General features: G+C 51.5%; 1 protein-coding gene across 5 annotated transcripts in view; it reads right to left on the bottom strand.

The window, feature by feature from the left end:
- The window catches only part of COL23A1 (collagen type XXIII alpha 1 chain), an 86,376-nt gene extending 67,426 nt beyond the window's left edge, over nt 1-18,950 (bottom strand). The window contains exon 1 of one of the 5 annotated variants that reach the window (XM_081035825.1): nt 18,623-18,950. The gene's annotated coding sequence lies outside the window, so the exon portion shown is untranslated. Of the gene's footprint in view, nt 1-18,437 lie in introns of all 5 variants that reach the window. The other 4 variants (XM_081035824.1, XM_081035828.1, XM_081035826.1 and 1 more) reach the window with 4 other exon arrangements.
- Nucleotides 18,951-20,949: the final 1,999 nt, after the last annotated feature.

Genomic DNA, 20,949 nt, shown 5'->3' with positions numbered 1-20,949 from the left:
CCACCTCCCAGAGCCTTTGGGGGACATGGAGTAGGATGGGGGCCTGGTTTCACTGAGCACCCAGGGCCTGTGGGTCTGCAGGCCAGGCAGGCGGGATGGCACTCCCAACTGAAAGGTCTAATTGGAGAAATACAATGAGGCTGCTGCTCATGAACCCTTTCCAGGGCCAATTTAAACCAGATTCTGGAAGCTTCTGTATGAATAACACACAAATTGACAACTGGTCAACCCTTCAATCTAAGATTCATACCATCTCTAGGACAATTCCATTGGGAGGCAACGTGTCCAAACTCGAATTCATATCCCAATTGCCCACATCGTCCCTTGCAGGGTTCCCCTCTCACCTTAGCACAGGTATCACCAGTACCCACATGGCCAAGCCAGAAACTACCTGGGATTCGTCCTGTGTCATCCTCACCAGCCCCTCACCAACCGAGACGCCTTCCTTTTCTGCATCAGGCAAATACTTCCCCCATGCCCGGTCTCTTCCTCTCTTATTTTCCCGTTCTGCCACGTCTGATTTCTCCTCCTCCTAACAGAAGGTAGCTCACTGAAGTTGTAGGCTGCATGTCATGCAGCTCTGTGTCCCCAACTACCTGCGTGGGGCAGGACCCAATGACGTTCGTTGAGGTAAGGAAGGAGGGAGAGAGGGAATGGATGGGTAAGGAGGCCAGGGTCCCTCCTCACCATTTCCTGCCATTCTCTTTAAAAGACTGTCAAATCTAACAAGATCCTGGTCTTAGAAAATATGCAGGACTACCTGGTTTGATAAGCACAGGCCATTGAGACAAAGGGCACGTTTTGCCCTCCATTCTCCCTAATGGCAGGAAGACAGAGACAGTGAGGTCTGCCATACTTGGTGAAAATGGGGGCTCTGGGAGGGGGAAGTGCCAGAGCCGAGCTCCATGCTGACTGCTGGGTTCCCATCTGCTGCTTTTGCAAAAAGAGAGGCTGGGCATACATGAGGCCTGGCTTGTGGAATCTGCAGAAGAGGAAGGTAGAAAGGTATTCTTTCATAAATTTCTAGACCATTAGGAGCTGAGGGTCGGCTATGGGCCGCAACCTTGGTTCAGCGTCTGCTGGGCCCTAGGCTGGCTGCTCACCCAGAGAGCTTGTCTGTTTCCCCAACAGCCCTTTGAAGCAGAAGCTGGTATCCCCTGTACAGAGGAGAACTCTGAGACTAAGCAGGTGAAAATCCCATGCAGCTGGTGTACCTTGGGGAGCCCTTCATGATATTTGTGGTTCTTAAGCTGCCAGCCAGGACATTGTGCCTGAGAAGCTGAACCACAGGGCAGACAGCCATGACAAGGGGAAAGGCAGTCTCCCTGCGGCGGAGCAGACTGGGGAACCCTCACCCCACCCCGGCTCTGTCCCTGAGCATCGGGGCCAGGCCCGCAGACCCAGCTGCCTGGGGACAGCTGCGCCAGCTGGTGTGGCTAAGATGTTTCTCCAAACAAGCAAAGCCAGGTCCCTAGCCTGGCGATTTGTGCCAGAGCTTCCTCCTCGTTGGCTTTCTTCTTTTCCTTCCTTTCTACAGTGGACAGCCTCTCCCACTGCCAGCATGGACCCGACACTAAGGCTGCCCCGGAGGGCACCTGGAGTCTGTCATGATTGGCTTGCTCACGAAGCTGCGAGTGAGAGGACAGGCCTTGGCAAGGATGCTGCCGGAAAAGCGGTCCCATTTGGAGAGTGTGTGGGTGGTGAAGACGATTCTCCCCACCTCTGCCTGGGATCCCATGACTTTGGGTCAGGGGCTGGCAGCTGTGAAGTTTCCTCCCAGAGGCTGTAGGCAACAGATACTAACAAGTGGGTGATGGTATAGGAGAGGAAAATAAATGACTGCTATGGAAGCTGTTTACCCCGAGCAAGTTACTCAACCTCTCTGAGCCTTAGGTTCCAATCCACACGAGGATAAAAGTTTGGGGATGGTGGCAACTACACCTGCCTTGCACAATAGCTGACAGAAGACACACCAGTTTTGGGGCACAAAAGAGGAGTTTATTTGGGACTCTAAGAAGTAACTGGCAGGAGGGGCCTCTGGCCCTCAGGATCTGGGGCCCTAATGTGTTCTTGTGTGCCCCCCAAGAAGGGTCAAGCCGGAGACACAGCACTTATACCTCAGTAACCTTGCAGGCAGGGTTTGAGTCCAGGTGCTCAATTACATCCTGCCCTGCCCTTGAGACCACGAGGTCAAGGCCAGCCTGGGGATTTCCCATGTCCCTAAGCACTGTCGTCTGTGGACTTGGGGAACTGGATGCAGAGGGTGAATGGTCTGGGAATGATATTTCTCAAAGAGTTCCCGAAGTTTCGGGCATACAAGACTGGCGAGGGCCCCAGCTTGCTGCTCAATGGCTCTGGATACCTGTGACGATCATGTGAACATTAAACAACTGCAGGGAGGATGATGGTTTTCTCAAGCTCTATTCCACGCCAGACAAAATGGAACCATTTCTAACTCATAAAAATCTCATTTATGGTTGGGCTGGAGAACTCACGCAAACTGCCAGCTCCAAAGGTGGGGGCGGGCAAACCCCAACAGGCTCTGTCAGACACCTCCTCTGGCAATGTCTGCCTATCCCCTGTCCTCTCACAACCCTGGGCTCACAGCATCCCAGACTTTCTTTGCAGGGGACAGCTTGCCCCGCTCTCCCCGCTCCCGAGTCCTGCTCCCACTCCTCCCTTCTGCCAGCCCCTAAGGGCAGGGGCTTTTGTGCAGTTTATCTAATAGAATCTATACACAGTTCTGGAAAGTGCTTTAATCCCTCTCCACTCTTTCCCCCACTAGGGATTGGGGAAACTGAGGCTCAGAGAAGTCAAGAAATGCTCCCAGACACAACAGCCAAAAGGGGGAAAGAACCCAAATGTGCTTTGACAGGTGAATGGATAAGCAAAACATGGATATACATACAGTGGGATATTGTTCAGCCCTAAAAAAGAAGGAAATTCTGACACAAGATACAACATGGATAGACCTGAGGACATTATGCTAAAGAAATAAGCCAGTCATAAGAAGACAAATGCTGTATGACTCCCCTTATATGAGGTACCTGGAGTAGTCAGACTTATAGGGACAGACCGTATAATGGTGGCTGCCAGGGATGGAGGAGGCGGGAATGGGGAGTTAGTGTTTAATGGGGACAGTGTCAATTTTACAAGATGAAAAGAGTTCTGGGGATGGGTGGTGGTGATGGTTGCACAACAGTGTGAATATACTTAATGCCACTGACCTGTACAATTCAAAATGGCAAATTTAAATTACGTGTGTTTCACTACAAATAATAAAAGAAAAAAGGAAATGCTTCCAGGGCTCTCAGCTACCAAGCGCCAGAGCAAGACTGTGAGCTCAGGTCAATCTGATGGAAACCACAGTGGTGCTGTCGGCAGCATGGCTAAGGGACAGTGAGGTCTCCAAGGTCACACACTGAGGAGATGTCGGAGCCTGGTTTGTAACCCAGGTCTGTGTGACTCTAGGGCCGTTTCCAAGATCAGATCATTAAAATATGATCTGAACTCCTCGGCCACTGTGACCAAAGCCGAGCTCTTTTTATCTTAGGATGTGTCCACAGCTTCCTTCAGCTTTCAGACTGGTCCTCGTGGGCACTAGAGGCCCTTTTATCAGACCCTCCTCCCAGAACTCTGGGAGGGCAGTGGGGGTCAGGTGGTTTGAATCCTCTAGACCTTCAGCCTGGCGCTCCCTGAGGGTTCCTGGAGCCCCAGAGCCATCGTGGTGATACGCCTTGAATGGAAAAGGAAGGCAGGGAGATTCCAGAGGGATTTATGTCCCCATAGCTCGTCCTTCACCACCTACCACATTGCAGGGAGTCTAATGGCGCTGAACCCTGCTGCTTATCGGAAGGTCGTGAAGCAATTTGGAAAAACAATGCCACAGGCTGCTGGGGTTGTAGGGCAACTGTTTGTTTGAAACCAGGATGGTTGTCGAGGCCCGTGACAGACCCCAACTGCCCCAATGACCAGACCTGGAGAGCCTGCTAGGTCATTGTGTCATTCAGTGACCAAATGAACAGAGCCTCTGGGGGGACGGAGAGGGGTGGGCTAGCAGGCAGCCTCCACCTCACATTCACAAAGGGCCTCAGACGTGGACACTGATGTTGCCTCCAAAGGAGCTGATAGTACTGGATAGCCACGTGGCCCCTGACAGTTTTTAATAAAAACAAGAGTTTGGCGCCACCATTTATTGAGTGTTTATTTCATGTTTGGCAGCAATTTTGATTCCATGGTATTAACTCAGATATTCCTCACATCAAACCCATGAGGAAGGCTACTATTATCTCTATTTTATAGATGGAGAAACTGAGGCACAAAGTGAGTAACTGACCCCGTGAGGACATGGAGCTGGTAGTGGTAGTGGGTGGGACGGTGCAGGGTGGACCCTGGGCCGGCTTCACACCCTGAGCCCTCCTTCCACACAGGAAGATGCCTGTTGAAGGTGAACGGTTAAAACAGTCCACAAATTTTATAACCACTTCTTGGCATTTGTTATTTTTTAGAATATACTGGGAACCACAAAAAGGAAGGGGCCCAGAGATGGCGCTCCGAGGTCTGTGAATTAAATACTGAATTGAAGGCCACAGGGCGCCAGCAGCAGTGGACGCCCAAGCCACGCCCTCCTCACGCCATCCGAAATCCTGCCCTTTCCTACTGGTTCCTCTTCAGAGTCAGGAGGGGCTTTAATAAAGCATTTAAAATGGGATCAAGGAGTCCAGACCCAAGACGCACGCTGGTGGCACACCAGACCCAAGGACCATCTCGTAAGGGCCCTGGAGGGAGGACCTGGGAGGCTGTGCTCATCAAGCCTGGGCAAAGGTCACTGCTGAGATGGGCCATGGGCTGGGTGTGTGTGCTGGGAACAGAGATGTGGACATGATTGGCCCCGTAACAGAAGAGAAACTGAGGCCCAAAGGTGAGGTGACCTGTCCTAGTTGAAGAGCTAGTCAGGAGCCAGGAGTGGGGCCAGGCCTGCCAGGGCCTGCCCTCCCAAGTGCCTCTTTTTTGGGGAAATGGACCATGGTGTAGGCAACAGAGCTGAAAAGTGGACTGTCTCACCCAGAGGCACCAGAAAGAAGGGCCTGAACGAAGAAGAACACGGTAGAGGGGATGAGCGTGGGTGGAATGGTTTTGGGGTCAGAGTGAAAGGGCTCCCAGAGAAGGCTTTCGGTGAACGGCATGTGTGGGGCTGCCAGGGTTTCTGTGTCTTAGAGTGGGGACTTCAAGGAACTACTTGAGGAGTCCTTCTGAGTGACACATATAAGGCACGTGGGTACCCTGTGTTGAGGCAGACTAGTACCAAGCAATTTCTCGGGCCTGGCAGAGCCCCCTCCCCACGGCTCAGGAAGCTGAAAGAGGGCTGAGAAACTCAGTGAAGAGTGAAAAGCCCCTCAGAGACACAAGAGAGACCAGGCCCTGCCCTTCCACGGAGCTCAAGGCCATGAGAACACCTCTGAGGGCTAAAGAGGCCCTGACTGGCCAGCTGGCCTGGCCTGGAAGGGAGGGTGGGGAAGGACTCCAGAAAAAGGGAGGAGGGCTTTCTCGGGCTCTCAGAGGGTAGAGGCTGACTCAGGTGAACCTGAATATGGAAAGAGCTGGCACCTAGGCCAAGACGGGGATTGCATACAAAGAATGTGTGTGCCTGACGCTGAAGGGCTGGTACTGCACAGGGGGCAGGTACATCCGGGGCACAGGCTGTGTGTAGTTGGTGTTGGGTGGTTGGAGGTGGGTGCTTGGAGCGACTCTTTGGGACTGTGCGAGACCCAGGTCTGAACCAGCATGAATCAGGTCCTCCCCAGAGCCCATCATCTCCCGGGCTCCTGTTCCCTCTTGGAACACAGGCTCCACAGAGGCGCACGGAAATAGCACATCCCGAAGACACCAGATTCCTCAACTCTCCTCTTGCCTGAAGCCTTAATCATGGACACATGGCCCAGTGTATCTCCCTGAGCTTAATGAAGGCTGGAATTTACTGCTTTCAGAGAATGGAAGGCTTTTTATTTTTTATTTCTTTGAACTTAAAAGCCGTTCATGTAAGCTTTGATTTTCATGAGAATTCCTCATAAATTGCATGACGAAAGCCCCACACTGACCCACTCAGAAGGCCCCTAGAAAAGGGCAGGTGAGGCCGGGCAGCTGCAGGCCTTTGGAGCATGGCCAGCACAGTGGGGGCATGAACTTAGGAAGGGCACTCAGGGAAAAGCTCGACGCTCAGTGTGTACCACCCGCTCTGAGGCCACCTGACCTTTGGACCCTGGACCTTGACTCCTGCTCCTCAGGGCAGGACAACAGATCTGTCTCCTGAGGGGAGTTCACGTAACCCATAGCAGGGCCTAGGGTGCTTGGACTTGCACATCCAAGGAATATGGGGCAGGGGTGGGCACTAGGGTAACCGACCATCCCAGTGTTTTCAGGACTGAGGGGTTTCCTGCGACTTTTAGTGCTGAAACTGGGATAGTCCCAGGCAAATCAGGAGGATCGGTCATTCCGGCGCGCAGCCCGTGAGGAAGGAGGCTCTTGACACTGCTCCACCTCCCACCCATTCCCCCTCTGAGCTCTGACTTCTGCTCCGTAAACCTGCTGGGCCTCGTCCCACCTCAGGGCCTTTGCACTAGCTGTCCCTGCTGCCTGGGGCTCTCCTCGCACACATCTTTGCATGACTAACTCTGTTGTGCTTCCTGGATGCCTTCGCTGACCACCATCTAAAATGTCCTGCCCTCAGGGACTCTCGGTCACATTTTCCTGTATGATTTTTTTCAAGCCATTTATCTCTATCAAAATTACCTGGTTTATTTTATTTCCTTTTCTGTGTTTATGTTTCTTTCTCCTCACCAGAACATGAGCTCCCTGAGGACAAGGCTCCTGTCTGCTGGTTCACGGCTACAGACCCTAAATGGGGCCTGTGACACAGGTTGGTGCCCAACAAATCATCAGAGACTGAATGAGCTCTGTTCTGGTCAGGGAAGGACACCGAGGCGCTGGGACCCAGAGGATGACAACAGGCTGCAGGAAGGGCACAGAGCCCTTCTGAGTCGGGAGAAGGAAGTGGGCGCTCAGGCACCTGCTGCTGTCACCTGCTGCCACCTCACGTAATTCTCGCAGTGGACCCGTGAGGCGTGGACTCCAGCATCCCTGTTATAGAGTAACGGAGGGGCTGCCTGAGGTCAAGTGGCCTCACAGCCTGGGCCCCTCTGCTGCCAGCTGACAGGACTCTGAGGTCTGAGGAATCTGCTCCAGCTTCGTGGACCTCATGCATCAGAGGAGCCCAGAGGCTGAGGCAGGAAGATTCTGGGATGGCTCTAGCTCCTGGCACCCTGGCCCGTGAAGCAATGAGGTCCTGCACAGTCCACTCCACTCCCAGGGGGCCTCGAGTGAGTCACTGTTTGTTTTTCTTGACCCCCAGGGCCAGGGCTGAGGGCCATGGCTCCACTGAAGACTTTCAGCTGTCAAGAACAGCGTCTGAGTTCTCTGGCCCTTGTCTGCCACAGGCCAGCTGCTCAGAGGGTGACTCTGCTGTCCTCCCATCCCCCTGCCCCTCTAAAGGACAATTCCGTGTCCTGCAGCACTGTTGGGCCCTTATGGGGGACTGGAGGTCACATGTGCCCTAAGCGGGGTCAGCCACTGTGGCCAGCTGGACTTGGGGCAGCATTATGTTTTAAAGAGCTTCACTGAGATATAATTCACATACCATACAATCCACCTCATGGTTTTTGGTATATTACATTAAAAAAATTTTTTTTTGTTATTTAAAAAATGTGGTATAATATACATAAAATTTACCATCTTAACCATTTTTAAGTGTACAGGTCAGTGGTATTAAATACTTTCACACTGTGGTGCAACCCTCACCACCATCCATCTTGCAAAACTGAAACTCTATCCCCATGAAACACTAACTCCCCATTCCCGTCTCCCATCCCCTGGGAACGTCCATTCTCCTTTCTGTCTCTAGGAGTTTGTCTCTTCTAGGTACTTCATGTAAGTGGAATCACACAGCAGTTGTCCTTTCGTGACTGGCTTGTTTCTCTCAGCATAATGTCCTCCAGGCCATCCAGTCTGTAGCATTGGTACAGACTGAATGTTTATACGCCCCCAGAATTCATATATTGAAACCCTAACCCCCAAGGTGACGGTATTAGGAGGTGGGGCCTTCGGGAGGTGATGAGGACACGAGGGTGGGGCCCCACGAATGGGATTAGTGCCCTTATAAAGGGGCCCCAGGGAGCTCCCTTCTGCCACGTGAGGACACACGGAGAAGGCAGCCATCTACAACCTGGAAGAGGGCCCTTCACAGACACCACGTCTCTGGATGTCTTCATCTTGGACTTTGCAGCTTCCTGCACTGTGAGAAAGAACTATTTACTGTTTAAGGCAAATGGTCTATGGTATTTTTGTTACAGAAGCCTAAACAAACCCAAACAAGCATGGGCAGAACATCATTCCTTTTTATGGATGCGTAGTATTCCACTGTATGTGTACACCACATTTGTCCATCCATCCCTGGTGACGGACACATGGGCTGTTTCCGCCGTTGGCTGTTGTGAATAATGCTGCTATGAACATGGGTGTACAAATATGTTTGAATTCCTCCTTGCAATGCTTTTTGGCATATTTCTAGGAATGGAATGGCTGGGTCACATGGTTACTCCATGTTTAGCTGGCAGCAGTTTTTATTTCTAGCAGCAAAGAGGCACATACTGTGCCTGGCGTCCCTCTTCATTCCTGGCCCCCTTGGGAGAAGCTCAGCCTTTCTGGGACCATGGGACCTGCTCTGCCGGGCCATTCCTCCTGCGCGGCTGTGGAAGCCCTCTGTACCTTTGTAAACAAGACAGACAGAATCCCTATGTCACAAAGCCTGTTTCCCAGAGAGGAAAGATTGTATTTGTGTACGAGAAAGTCTGCTTTTACTAGTGTAGCCTAGAGAAAGCCGTTTCCTGCCTTGGAGCTTCTGTTTCTTTACCTTCGGAATGGAGATGGTAACCCCAGTTCTCAAGGTCATTTGAGATGAGCTGAGACAGCACATGACGTTTAACCTCTCAGACCCTCAGTTTCCTTAGCCTCAAATGGGAATTTGAATCCCCAAACCCCAGTCTATCACTCATGTAGTCATTCGGGAAGCATTCTCTGAGCCGCTGCAGGCCCTGGGGACCCCTTGATGGACCAGGCATGGGTCTAGTCTCTGGGTTTGTGGGCCAGTAACAGCTACCCACCAAGGTGCTATCTATACTCTGTGTTTTGGGGTGGCTGATAGACTGATGGGCTGAGCCCCAGTGGGACTCCTCCACGACTGTCCCTGTAAGCTCAGACGTGTTCACGGCCTCATTGTGGCACTCTCCATCTGCAAGGACCTTCCCTGTGCCTGGAAACTAGCCACTCCAGCACCTGATGGATTGTCCCTTCCTCCTTACAGCTGTCTGGAATGGAAGGAGGCTAGGCAGGGTGGAGGTTTGTTCCCTGGCTGGATGGGGATGGAGAGAGCATGTGGCACTGCCTGTGTGGGGAGGCACCAATGGGAAGGGACCTTTGGTCTGGGCAGTTGGAAGGGACATGGGCAAATCAGCTGTGTGTAGCCATCAGGATTCCCTAGACCCACCTGGCCCCTAGGGCTCCTGCCTGAGGTGCTTTTGGGGTCTACCTGGAGCCATTTCCTATCTATTCAGGCACCACAGTCTGGCCAGAGATGCCTGGGTGGCCCCAGATACCAGTGCCCCTTTCTTTCGTGCCCTAGGTTCTGTGCTGCTTTGGCTGGGGAGGGGCTGGCCTGACGTGGAGGGTGCTTGCTGGGCCTGGGAAGCTGGGAGCCCACCGCCAAGAGCAGTAGTTCCTTTCTGTGGGCCCCAGGTCCTGCATACAGCTCGAGGTCAGGCTACTGCAATTAGGGATGTCACCAGTGCTTTGGCCGGCCCAGAACTCTGGAATGGGGTGCTGCAGGGAGCAAGGAAGGCTCCTGCTGGAGGACCTGCTGTGTGCCAGGCTTTGTATTGGGGGCTACACAGATGTCTGTTCATCTATTCTGCTCAGCATCCCTGCCAGGGAGGGGGTACCCACTCTACCCCGCAGATGAAGTAAAAGGGGCTCACAGAGAGGGGACTTGTCCCATCGCACAGCTGGTGTGTGGCAGAGCTAGGATTCAAACCCAGCTGTGTCCAATTCCAAGGCATTTGCGTTTTTCTCTTAAAAAAAGGAAAAGAAATGGGGACTGCCTGGGGCTTCTCTCATTTAGTGAGATACCACTAAATTTAGTGAGATAATTTTATTTAGTGAGATACCAGGCCAGTGACCCCTGGGTGTCTCCAGACACAAGAGTTCCTTTCCCATCCGAGATCCAGCACTGCTCTGTGGGGGCGATAGGGCTAGTGTTACTCTCGAAAGCGCTCAGGGGGCTCTGCCCACCCCCAGTTTCAGATTCCGTAGGTCTGGAGTGACCTGAGTATTTAGTAAGTGCCCAGGGGGTGTACTAATGCTGCTGGTCCAGGAAACACATTTGAAACTCAATTGGTTTCTAGTGTCTCTCTCTTTAAATATTATTTTCTTTCTTACAAAATATTTCAAGCCTCGTGTACTTTTCTTGGTGCCATGTTGCCTTCTGTATGCTCAAGGGATGGGAGGCTGGAGCCAAGCTGTGAGTTTACAAAACCCAGGACAGCAGTTCTGGCTTCATAAACCATCAGTAATTATTTCTACTGACTACTGCGGTGTACACACATGGAGCTTTCACTGGGTGCCAGGTCACGTCAACCCTCACGTAATTTTCATAGCTACCCTCCATCTTATTCTTTTGAGGAGGAAACTGGACCCAGAGAGGGCAAGTCACTGGCTTGAGATCACACAGCATCAAGCAGCAAGGCCAGAATTTGGCCCATGGTGGTCTGGTGCCAGAGTTCACACTCTGAGCCACAGGCTGTTCTGCCTCAGGATGAGATGGGATAGAAGCCTCTCACCAATTCTGGAAACTGGCTGAACGGTCTGAACCAGAGACCTGATCCCCCTCCCCACCCCACTTCTCCATCTGAATTCCCAGTCTCTGTGAACAGCGTCACAATCCAACCACCACCCACCAGTCTCTGGGAACGTGGGTGGACCACCCTCTGAACACTCCCTGAGCACTGCCTCCAAATACGAGAGGTACCAGGCTGTCGCCCTACGTGGTTGACCGTGCCTGGGCCCGATCCTCGTGTTCTGTGTGTATTACTGCGAGCCTACAACAACCCCGTGTGACGGGCACCATTATCCCCATTTTACAGATGTGGAGCTGCAGCACCAAGAAGTTACCCTGCCCCAAATCAGGAAGAGAAAGAACCCGAGTCTGCCCCTCTCTGTGCCCACTGGGTCTGCTATCAGCATCTCTCTGTGGGCGAATGGTCACAGCCTCCTTCCTCTCTGGTTTCCCACTTTTTTCATTCTCCTCCCATAGTCAAGGCAGTCCTCTGGACCACAAATCAGATTCTGCATTTCCCTTCCAAACCACTCACAGGCTCCCTACTGTCCTCGGGACACAGCCTGAGCTCCTTGGCCAAGGCCCTTCCAGGCTGACCCAGACTTCCCTCTCTGTCTTGCTCTGCCCACTCCTTACTGTCTTTTATACATCGTTCCTGGCCCACCTTTTGCCAGGACACCTGGCCCGGGACACAGCGTGGCCCCTGAGCTGTGTTGCTCATATCTCCAATGTCCTATCTCCCATTTCTTGCCAGGAAAACTCCTATTCATCCTTCAAGACCCAGCTAAGACACAGACCTTCCTCTGGGAAGTCTTTCTTTCTGCATACTCTTGGGCTAGGGATATTTACTTGTACAGTACTTGGTGCACTGGGACGGAGCTGTCTGCCCATCTGTCTCTCTGCTTGACGGTGAGCCCACATCCAATTTGCCTTTGTCCTCTGAGAGCCTGGCCCAGGCCCAGGCCAAACCCAGCTAATCTAGACTGAGGTGAATGGTCATCAGTGACCATGCCAAGAGGCTCTGGATTTTGGGCTGCCCATCAGTGGCCGTGTCTGGGGCTGATCTTTGCTGGGCATTGGGAAAGGAGAAGATGGGATCTTTTCTCCTTTACGCCTATCCCTCTCTGCCCACTGGGGTGGGAAAACACCAGTTTATGAACCAAGGTTAAGCAGCCACGGTCTTTCTAGCCAGGGCTGTTGGAAACCACTGGGGGCAGACCTTGCCCGGGTGAACTGCTCCTAACCGTTCTCTGGGGAGTGCCCCGAGCCCCCAGATAATTAGCTACATGTGTCTAGGAGACAGGCCTGGTTTTTTTCCCGAGGATTTATGAGAAGGGGTGTGTTCCCATTGACCTCCATTTCAGGAAAGGCCTTTTTGGAATACTTGCTGAACATCAACAGTAACGCACATATGCTCGCAGTAAGCCTGCCTGACAGCGTCATACCCGCCATATGTTTCTTGTCTCACTCGCATTTTAGCACTCGCTTTGGGGACTGTATGTATTTCTGAAGGTCCCTAAACACAGCTCCAAACGAAGCACTTATAATTTACCCTTCATAAAAGCCGTTAGTGCTCTTTCCAAACAGATTTGGAAGTGGGTTCAACGTTTATTTAGAGAGAAAATATATATATTTTTAATAGACAGAAAGAGAGTGTTTGTGAATTCTTTCTCCCAACTCCTCCTTGGGACCTTGGGAACAACTCCTTCAGCTTACAGACACCGACACCTTCAGAGGGGAACATGAACGTGTGAACACGGGTCATCTGTCTGCTCGGGCAGTTCTTCCGTTCATCCTCTATTGATTCACCTGTTATGCTGCTCTCCCTCCATCCCACCTTCTCTTTCTCTTCCTTCTACTCGTGCACTCCTACCTCATCACTATTCGCCCACCCCTCAACACCCTGCCATAGAAAAACTACTTGTACTCGATACATAGTCTTGGGTGCATGAATGACTTTATTCATCCAGACAATCAAATATCCATCTGTATATTTGTTTATCCATTCATCCACCCATCAATCTTTGTTCATTTGTCCTGGTGATCATCTGTCCGTCCATCCATTCACCCAACATTGACCCACTCTGTGCGAGGCATCAGGGCTACCCAAATGAGTAAATCCAGTTCTTGCCTTTGAGCAGCTACAAGGAGCTGGGAGATGACATGCAAACAGCCAATTCCATACAATGCAGCATGGGAAATAATCTTAGAGAGATGTACAGGTGCTGTGGGGCCTGGCAAAGGGGCATGGGTGCCTGGGAACAGTTCTGGTACAGAAGGGAGGTGGAGCCGTCCACAGATAAGGAAACCTGCCCACCCTCTCTGTCTCTTAGAACCAATGAGGCAGCAGTCTGGAGCAAGTAGAGTCCATGGCCCCTCCAAAGCCTGAAATTCCACCTGTGTCTTGCAGACATTTTCTGTCAGAAACAACCGTCTTGACTGGGCCCATCTAGATATGACACTCTCTTAGTGAGCCTTACAGCAATCCTGCCTCTATCTCCATTCTGCACAGGAGGAAACCAGGGCTCAGGAGAGGGGAGGGGCAGATAAGAAGCAACAACGTCTGCATATCAGAGTTTGAGGACTGGCAGTCAGTCCACGTAGCCTGCTGTAGCCATTGTCTGGTGGGTGGCCCTCAGGACAGCACCAGCTGCTGGCCTATCTGTTCCCACTCTGAAGGCTTCCAGGGTGCTTGGGACCTGGACCTGATTGCTTGGGGTCAAAGTTCGCCCTGCATCCCACATGTCCCAGAGCTAACTGGTCACCCCTGGTAGTAAGTTGTGATCCCTCTCTGGGAAGCCGAGTGCTTAAAGGACCCCAAGAAGCCATGCTATGTCAGCACCTCCCTTCTCCTGGCCCTGGGCCAAGGGGCTGAGAACAAGGACATAACTCCCAGAGCAGGGACCACGCATGCCAAATTCCAGGCTCTGGCCAGGTGGTGGGCTCTGGATCCTGCCGAGAGTGGCCATGGTCCAGAGAGAGAGCATACTGGGAGCTGGCTTGACCAACATCGCCCTGCCTGGGTGAGGAGGACAGGGCAGCCCTTCCGTGGGGCCTCAGAAAGGAAACAGTCATTTTACAGTCAAGTCTTCACAGAAGTCTTTCATTTTATGTGGTGTGTGTCAATTAATTTATTTTTTAAAAAAACAACAGAGTACCGTTTGGTGAAGACACACAACTTTAACCAACCCTAATCAGCGTTAGTTCTAGATGCTTATCTCTATAAGCCCAGGGATCTGTTAAAAAAATAAAAGGAGCCTGGTAGTTAAGGATGAGAGATGGAATGTATGCATTTATCTCTACTACTTCCTGAAACCTGAGCTCCAAGGGCAAGGAGATCAGGAGAAGAAACACCAGCAACAATGTTTAGGAAGCCGGGAAGTACGCAAATGAGGGATTACTGCTTGTGTAGAAATGGGACAGCCAAAATTTTAAGCCGGCAATGGGGAAAGCTGAAGAACAACCAATCTGCACTGCAAAGCTCAGGACGTGGCAGCACCGGGTACCTGATAAGCTAGAATCTGGACCAGGGATCTCAAACTATGGCCCATGGGCCAAATCTGGCCGATGGTCGATTTTTTGTAAATAAAGTTTTATTAGGATACCACCATGTCCATTCGTTTAGGTACTGTCTATGGCTGCTTTTGTGCTATGATAGCAGAGCTGAGCATTTGCAACAGAGATGGCATTGGCCCCTGATCTGGGGGCCCTTTCTTAAATGGGCAGACACCTGGATTTTTTGTTTTGTTTTGTTTTTCTTTCTTTTTTTTTTTTTTATGGAGAAAGGGAAGTAGAGAGTTGCTTGCAGGATGCCAGGCACAGTTGAGGGAAGAGTACCATCAAGTGAAATTTATACATAGAATATGGAGGCCCCCAGATCTTTCCTTCCTCAATGTGGCTCCCAGAACACAGGCAGCTGGGCCTTTGCTTCCAGGCAGGAGATGGAAGGCTATTCCTAGGGAATCTGATGAGCCCAGGAGAAAAGACCCCGCCAGCTCATGCCCCTGTGAAGCTACAGTTGACCAGCCTCATCTGTGTCTGTGGAGCTGCCAGTCAGCATTTTAGATTTCCAGTCTGAAAAATGAGCCAAAGGTGTCGGACATTTGCGGGACACTCTCACATGAAAGACAGAAAGCAAAACAAGTGGAGAAAAGTATCAGAGGACACAGGCTTTTAAAAACAGAAAACCTAGGGCCAGCCCGGTGGCTCAGGCGGTTAGAGATCCATGCTCCTAACTCCGAAGGCTGCCGGTTCGATTCCCACATGGGCCAGTGGGCTCTCAACCACAAGGTTGCCAGTTCAATTCCTTGAGTCCCGCAAGGGATGGTGGGCTCCGCCCCCTGCAACTAAGATTGAACATGGCACCTTGAGCTGAGCTGCCGCTGAGCTCCCGGATGGCTCAGTTGGTTGGAGCACATCATCTCAACTACAAGGTTGCTGGTTCGATTCCCTCAAGGGATGGTGGGCTGTGCCCCTGCAACTAGAAAACGGCAACTGGACCTGGAGCTGAGCTGCACCCTCCACAACTAAGACTGAAAGGACAACAACTTGAAGCTGAACGGCACCCTCCACAACTAAGATCGAAAGGACAACAACTTGACTTGAAAAAAAGGCCTGGAAGTACACACTGTTCCCCAATAAAGTCCTGTAAAAAAAAACAAAACAAAACAGAAAACCTAAAAAAAATCCCACCACAATTACTATGTTCAGAGATAATGATGGATATGATATCCACGAAGCTAGGTCAAGATGCTATTAAAAAGGAATAATCAGAGAACATTTGCACAAAATTTCTTACAAATTAAAAACAGGATAGCAAAACTTAAAATTTCATTAGAAACGGAGCTGCACGAGAAAGGTGGGCACAGTCTCCACGCAGATAGAACAACAAAATGAACAGATGCAGAAAATTGGAAAAAGAAAGATAGTCCAGGAAATTGGACTCAGTCCAGGGAATGTCCTTTCTTTCCCCTCCTAATAAAAACTTCAGAAAGAAAGAACAGAAATTTCAAGGGGAAATCATTAAAGAAATAATTCAAGAAATTTGGATATCTTGAGATTTCTTTCTTGGATTTCTTTCTGAGTCCAGCTCAGTGAAAGACAGCAGACCTTGCTAATGCACTTCATCTTGAAATTTCAGAACACTGGGATTAAGGAGAAGATCCCAAAAACTTCCAGAAAGAAAATAGCAGGTTTCATGCAAAGGACTGAGAAAAAGGGAAGGCTTTTGTTTTCTAATAGGTAATGCCTAAAATGGAAAAATCAAGAAGTTGCAGGATAGTCATGTGTTTTAGAGGAAGGTGATAATTACCAACGGAACCCCCCACTATTTTTCAGGTGCTGTGCCAGTGACTGGGGATAAATGGGAGTGAGATAGGCACAGCCCACACCATCATTACAGACTAGTGGGGGAGACAGGCACTCGTATACCGATGATGGACCAAATTACAAACTGGTGAGTGCTGTAAGGAAGAGGTACAGGGACCTCTGACAGTATGTGACTGATGTACACAAGCTGGTCTGGAGAGTTAGGGTTTCCCTGAGAAACTTACACTTGAGATGAGGCTAGACAGACACCCGGAGCTGCCTGGGCAAAGACAGCAGGTGCAAAGTCTCTGGGCGAGAGGTAGCAGGACCTCAACTTTGTACCCCATCAGAATACCCTTAAGGGACCATAGCACAGAGTTTCTGATTCATTATATTTTGGGGTGGGGCTCCAGAATTTGTAATTCTAACAATTGCACACAACAGTGATGCCGGTGGCCCAGTGTGAGAAGCACTGATCTAAGTGTCTGCAGAACCCAATTCTAAGGGGCTTGTATTTTATCTTTCAGGCCAGCATTTCCTAAACAGGAGAATAATCTGGGTGTTTGTTGAGCGTGCAAATTTCCTGGCCACCCTAAAGATTCTGATTCCTTGAGCTGGGCAGGGCCTGACAACGTGTATTGACTTGGATGCCCATGGTCCCAGGGGGCCACTCAAGGTCTGGGAGGTGGGGTACCTCATGCAGTCATGCAGGAGCAAGACGATGGGGCCTCACCAAGCCAGGCAAGGGACTAGAGGTGGAGAGGGCAGGACTGAAGACGATTTGAAGACGAACAGTGAAAACCAAAGGGTGTGTAGGAACACGGCCAGCCTGGGCAGCTCTGGCTTTGAGGGTCCGGGATCAGACTTCAGGCTCCCCAGCCAACAAGCACTGTCAGATCCAGAGCTTCAAAGCCCCTTTGTCAGGCAGAAAGCCCTTCTCCAGGTGGCCAATTTCAGGTTTCAAGTGTCAGCTGGATTTTCTGCTCCCAGTCCCCTCCAACCCCCCTGAAACCTCACTGCCAATTTGATTTCCAAATTTTGTGAAACAAATTTATTCCCAGGTGAAAACCACCATATCTGATTTCTTCTGCTGATGACCCAGCCAAGATGGAAATCTGCTGTGTCTGACTTTAGAATCCACCAGTCAGCTTCTGATTCTAAGACAACTGGACGAAGCCTCAATTCCAACTCCATCAGAGGGTGGCCAGCCCCTGAGCCCCACCTACCAGCCCTGACCTTTCCAAGACCCAGCCCCAGGCTCTCCCTGCCAGCAAAGAGGGAGAAACCACAGACCCCACAAAACAGTCATGCCCCACCCCGACCCCCCCTCCCAGACCCACTGTTTTTTGTCCAGAACAAGAGTCAACAGAAGTCCAAAAAAGCCCTTATGGACCCTGTGTCAGGCCTGCCTCCCCAGGGTCCTCCCTGGGCAACCTCAGTCCACCTGCATTTGGACTCAGGATGAAAGGCCCAAATGAAAGGCGGTGGAACAGCTGTCCCACGGGGCCCTCTGCCCACGTGACATGGAGCTGTCAGTACAAAGTTTCAGGAATTGGAGGCCTGAGCCACTTGCTCTCTGGCTGGCTGGTTCCAGAAGGCCAAGGGGAGATGTGGTTCCTGTAGGCTTCTCAGGGACCCCTGGGACCCTTGTACTGCTGCCCTCCATCTACGGGGCTACAGGAGAAGGGCCTTGAGACCCCTGCCTTCCTGAGATTGTCCAAGCTGCCCCGCCCTGCCCCACGTCAGTTATGAAGTATGGACCGCCCCTCCAGGCACTGTATTTCTGTGTGCTTTGACGTTTCATTTCTCTGGTCAGTTCTCACAGCCACCTTGCGCAGCACAGTCCCTCTTTTCTGTGTCACTTAGGGCCTGTCCTCCTGCTCAAGCCCTCCAGCCTTCCTCTGCACTCAGGCAAAGATCCCCACTTCTCCTTGGCCTGTACCATGCTGTCCATCTGTCCTTCGGCTACATCTGGGACATCATTTCAAATCCCCGCCCTACCCCAATTAACCACACAGACCTTCTTTCTGCCCCTCCCCTGTCCCTACCCCCCATTCCCACTTTAAAGGAGGTGGGCTTTCTGCCTGGGAAGACCTGCTGCCTCCCATGGTGGATGGTGGCCCCTTCTCATCATTCAGGTCCCAGCTCAAGTGTCACCTCCTCAGAGTGGCATTCTCTGCCGGCCTACCTGTCTCCCTGGTACTTCACCACATCCTATTGTGTCCCCACGTCGCAGATCCCGTCCTGCCGAGTGTCAGCCCCCGACAGGACAGACCTTGTCTGGCTGATTTCCTGGTGCTTGGCATACGGCAGGGGCTCAGAAATACTTGGTAAACAAATGAGAAAACAAAAACCTGTAGACAAGAGACTTGCCCCAAATCACAAGCTGACAGAGGCCTGTCAGGCCCAGGGCTGGTCAGGCTGCCACACTGTGGTCCCCGGAGTACTGGCTAGGGTGGCTCTGTGTGGCCATTTCTTCTCACGATTGCCTTCTGGTCAAAGGAACCTGGACGGCAGAAGTGCTACTTCTGGGTTTATCTTTCAGAGATGGTTTGCAGAGCCTGCAAACCAGGTCACAAAGGGCAGGAGTGGCCAGCAGAGGCTTTGAAGCCAAACAGACCTGGGCTGACTCCCGGCTCTGCCACTCGCTTGCTGAGTGGCCCTGGGCAGGTCACCTCATCTGCCTGAAGTTTCCCAGTGTAAGCCCGGGATCACATGGCATCTACCTTCTCGAGTTGTTGTGAAGCTTATGTAACGAGCGGCAGGTCATGCCCTGAACACAGGCCTGGCGCTTGGTAACATTGCAATAAAAATAAAAGTGGCTACCAATTAGTCACGGGGATGTGAAGTACAACACAGGGAATGTAGTGAATGTTGCAACAACTATGTATGGTGCCAGGTGGGGACGAGACTAATCGGGGGATCACTGCATAAATTATGTAAATGTCTAACCACTATGTTGTACACCTGAAATGAATATAAAATAATATTGACTTTCAACTGTCACTGAAAAAAAAAGGGAAGTGCAGAACAGTACCTGGTTTCACTTAGCTAAATTGGGTGAAGAATAAAATGAAAGGAAAAGAAAGTGGCCACTCCGCCTGCCAAAAGCTGAGGCTCACGCTCATGATCCAGCTCAAGCCCCCGTTCTGATGGGGGCTCCTGGCTACGTGACCCCGGGGCTCTGTTCACGGCTTTCAGGGAATCAGCAGACCTCAGGGGAGTGTGGCTCTGAGGACAGAGACAGCCACTGGTAGGAGGGTGGGGCAGGCACAAGTGCCTTAGGGCATAGCAGTTTGGACGCCTGCACTTGGCTTCTCCATTTTGGGCAAAGCTGGGACATCTGCACTGTTTTTCATCTTTTAATCCCAGCTGTTATCAGCTGCTGGGAAATAGCTGAGCCCAGTCTCCAAGCTGGCAGAACCTTCCTCTGAATTCCACCCTAGAACAAAGAGTTCCAAAAGAGTGACACAGCTGCCCAGACTGGCAGCCCGGGCGACCAGCCAGCAGGGCCAGGCCAGGAGGAAGGCACGTGAAAGCTGAGCAAAGACGCTTGGCCAGAGCGTGGGCACAGCTGCCAGGAGGCTGAGCAGCTGGCCTGCCAGGGACCACCCCGGGCTCTGGGCATCAGGGATTGGAGGGTATCTTCTCTTCATTGCCTCTGTGTTTGGGCGTGAAGTTCCTCGTCCAAGCCCACAGATAAAAGGTAGAAAGGGGCTTGGCTAAGTCTCTGCTGAATGACCAGAGCTCTGAGTGGTCGATGGTAGTTTGTGGCTCCCCCAAAACTCTTGATTACCCCCTTCACATTTGGATGCATTCCCGTAGTGTATGCAATACTGATGACGAACTTCCCTGATTTCTGGGGCTTGCGGCAGGTGTGATTTCTGTCTCACCCATCAGACACATCTGCTTCAGAGCTGAGTTAGGTGGGGACAGAGGTGGGGCTCATTCCGCAGGCAGAGCCAGCAGCCTCAGGACGTTGCCTGGTCAGGCGCCGATGCCACTCGCGCTGGGCTGGCTCTGGCTCTGGCTCTGGGAGCCGCTCCTGAATCTCTGTCCTCCTCGGGCTTCACATCCCTCACTAATCCTTTCTTTTTCTTAAACTAGCTGGGCTGGATTCTGTTGTCTACAACTGTGAATCCTGACAAACTCCTCCAACGACCCCCTGGCAGAGTTTCCAACTCTCCTGCCTGTAGACACGAGTGGGTTACAAAGACAAAGGAAACAGACTCGTTCAGCAAAGGTCAGAAGGCAGTCCTCGGGATCGGTATCTGATTTCTGACAGGGGTGTGGTTCAAAGAGGCCTTTCATTACTAGGAGAAAAGCGCGTGCAAGCCCCCGAGGACAGGGTGACGAACACTGTTTCCGGGTTGCAGATGCAGTGAGGACAGGTGGAGACTGCGGCACACTAGGTGGTGTCCTCCATCTGCAGGGGCAGTGACTGCGTCGCTACAAATGACTGTTTCCTAATCCCACAGTTTTTCAAGAGAAGTCAAAAGTTGGGATTTTTAGGGGAAATGTCCCCCATTTTCCACCGTTAACTCACATTTTAAACACATGATGAAGGGCCCTAAAATACTAGAAGCTCAATACCTTCAAGTCTGGTTGCCCCTTTGTGACCACAGCCTGCAGGATCACGTTTGAGCCCTTTATTATGGCATTGAAAGCCCTCTGCACAAACTCAGCCTCATTTCCTCCCA

Source organism: Rhinolophus hipposideros (assembly GCF_964194185.1).
Source record: "Rhinolophus hipposideros genome assembly, chromosome: 23".
In the NCBI taxonomy this organism is placed as follows: Eukaryota; Metazoa; Chordata; class Mammalia; order Chiroptera; family Rhinolophidae; genus Rhinolophus; species Rhinolophus hipposideros.
This window is presented reverse-complemented; position numbering and strand designations above follow the sequence as displayed.